The sequence below is a fragment of the Frankliniella occidentalis genome, unplaced genomic scaffold, assembly GCF_000697945.3.
Source record: "Frankliniella occidentalis isolate FOCC.00 unplaced genomic scaffold, Focc_3.1 Scaffold53, whole genome shotgun sequence".
Lineage (NCBI taxonomy): Eukaryota > Metazoa > Arthropoda > Insecta > Thysanoptera > Thripidae > Frankliniella > Frankliniella occidentalis.
In genome coordinates, this window is record NW_026267183.1 from 326,779 (window position 1) to 329,778 (window position 3,000).

General features: G+C 58.7%; 1 protein-coding gene across 1 annotated transcript in view; it reads left to right on the top strand.

Moving 5' to 3' along the window:
* Positions 1 to 3,000, top strand: part of LOC113210937 (trafficking protein particle complex subunit 8) — an 18,263-nt gene that overhangs the window by 1,999 nt on the left and 13,264 nt on the right. The gene's annotated exons all lie outside the window — the stretch shown is intronic.

Consider the following 3,000-nt stretch of genomic DNA (forward strand, 5'->3'; position numbering starts at 1 on the left):
GCCCCACCCGCCCTGCCGTATTTGTTAACCTGAGCGTGCAGGCGGGTCCGGCCCTGCTTGCCACGCCCCGCCCCGTCCTCTTTTGTTCGTCGCGATCGCAATCAGCTGATCTGGCCGACGGGGACGCGCGGCGAGCGGCGACGGGGTCCACCACCTCCTCGCTGTGTGTGTGTGCGCTGCCTCGGCCCGGCCCAGGGCAGGACAGCACATTCCGGCGCGTCCCGCCAGGGCCCGTCACCACCGCCGGGCCACCACGCCCTACCACGCCCCGCCACGCCCCACCACGCCCCACCTCACCTCGCCACACCACGCCTCTTCTCGGCTACGCACATGGCGCGATGAGTGCGCGCTCCGCCGCCCCGACCTCACACGACCTTGGTGCCCTCGCAGGTGGACTGTCGCGCTTCGCGAGGCACGCACACACACGTAGCAGCACCCTTCGCGTGCACCTGTGTTAGGGTGTGCGTGTGTGTGCGCGCGTGTGTGTTTGCGATGACCTGAAGAGCCAGCTCCACGTGTCGCTTTCCTCGGCCCGCTCCACGTGGTACCTACTATGGCGCCACACCCCCCGAGGTGATCACCCCCGTGGTAGTGGTGATATGCGATACGGGCCGCCTCCGACTGTTGCGGTTGGTACACCACGCCCGACCCGGACCCCCGGACCCCCCGGGGGCCAGACACGGCACGGAAGCAGTGTAACGGAGTCCAAAGCAAAAGTTCAACCCCTTCCAACACTGTGGTGGCACACTTTGCACCACGACGAATGACAACCATCATACAACGGTAAAAAGAAAATGAAAGAGAGAAAATATAACGTGCAAAGTTTGTGTGTATAGAACCCGGCGGCGGGTTGTAGCTGCTGCTGCCTCTGTGCTGCTTCTGGGAAGCGCGGGGAATGACAGAGCACTACTGTTTTTCAATGGTATTTCGTATGGGCATGCGGTGAAGATTTTTTTTTTTATTTTAAATGTGTAGCTACCGCGCGCCGCCTCGTTGTCGTTTGTTGTAAAAGCCAGGGCTGTACATCTCATCTCTCTCTAGGATAGTGTCACCGCCGTGGAGTCACTAGGGCGGGGCACTGACTCGAGCCCCGCAAGGCAAACGGTACCCGAGCCCTCCGGGCAGGGCGGGGCGGGGCGGGGCCGCTCAGGCCGTTCTGCCCGGACAGTCCCGGCGAGAAGAACGTGTTTGTTGCCGTGCGGCGGGCGGGGTCACTTCACGAGCAGTACGCAGAGGCAGGGGGACGCAGACAGGTGCAGAGCGCCGCAGCCGCAGCCGCTCTTGAGACGGCCGCCCGGCCCGGGCCCGGCCGCGGCACAACAGGAGAGGAGAATAGGTACTTGACCTCCTCCTCCCGGAGCCTCTCCACGAGACCCTCACCGCCTGTGCGACACCACACACACACAGCACCACAACCTCACTCTCTGTCTCTGTCTCTATCTGTCTCCCCCCCCTCTCCATCTCCCTCTCACTTATTGCTATCTCTCTTTCTCTTTATCGTTGCCAGAGGGGTACTGCGGACAAACTACTTAGAAATTAGTAATGGTAACAATAATTCAGAGCGCGGCTAAAGCGAACATCACTTAAGTACTTCATGCAAAATTCTGAGTACATAAGTTGATGTTTTTTTGTTACGGGAAAGGCGGTATATTTTGAAAACTTAGCGCTCCTCGGCCTGCGACCATACACACCGTATGCACTCGCCCGCGCCCGGCCCGCCCTAGACAGGTATGGAGATCGAGAAACAATTGCCCAACAGCTGAGCAGAGATAAGAGGGGCCGAAGCCCCCCCGTGCACCCGACCAAACCGGCCGGTGTGTGTTGGTCATGCAAAGCACGCGCGGGTGATAGCGAGAGAGAGAAGAGAGAGACAGAGACAAAGAGAGAGGGGGGAGAGAGAAGGATAGAGAGACAAGTTACCCGCATATGCTGCTTGTTAGAGCATTCCAGTAACTTTCGAAAACTCCATATTTTCACCCCGGCCTCCGTGATAATGTATTAAGATACAAGTCAAGTCAGTCCGACCAATCCCGGCCCGGTCTCTGCTGCGAGCGCCTGCTCGTGCAGCTGAGGCTCGGGTGGTGACGGCATTGAGGAGAAGGCTCTCTGTTGCTCGCGGCTAGGCCGCGGTGTCATCGCCTTTGCGGTGCATTGCGGTCCCGACCCCGGAGGAGAGGCGGCGACGAGGACGGCTACGCGCTGAGGCCACGTCGTCGTCGTCGTCGCACCGCGCCCGGAGCCCCCGGAGTGGAGTGACCGGGGAGCGGCGTTCACAACGACGAGTGTGGTCCAGCGCGGTGACGGTGACGGCGGCGGCGACCGGCTGAAAATCCGCAACCCTTGCGACCAACTGCGAATGCCTCAGAAAATTTTTTGCTGTCTCTAATTAACGACAATTGACGCCTTGAGAGCCCCTTACCGAGGACGCGTAGGCAGTCCGCACGCAGGCGTGCAGTAGGGTTGCCTACGCCAACTCAGCAGGGGGTCATGAGCCGAACTCTCTCAAAAACAGTTGTTCCTTATTTTAGTACATTTTCCGTGCATTTGAATTTCGTGAGCACATTGCGTTTTTTGTTGAAAGCATTTCAAGTTCAAAGCGCGCAGTCATAGGCACTCAAGGAAATCAAGTATTCAGAACACAAAGAATGTACAAAAGTCAAGAACATTTTTTTTTTCGGGTTGCGTCCTGCCAATACGTTTGATTTGGCACTGACCCTTTCTCGACATTTGTTTTTGTTTTCTCTACAAGGCCGCGGAGCATAGTGTATACCCCCCTTCCCCTTCGGGAAAAAATAAGCCTCCTCACGGCCAGCTTTAGTGCTGCCATACTCGTGTAGGATTGGCGCCGACAGCGACACTCCCCCGCCGCACCCGTACATGCAGATGTGTCACTTCAAACAGCCATGGCATGGCTGCGTTAGGCAGGGGCAATGTCGCGCTGCCCGCCTCATGCCAAATGACCCTACCCCTCTCCTCGCCTCCCCCCCTTACCCCTCCCCT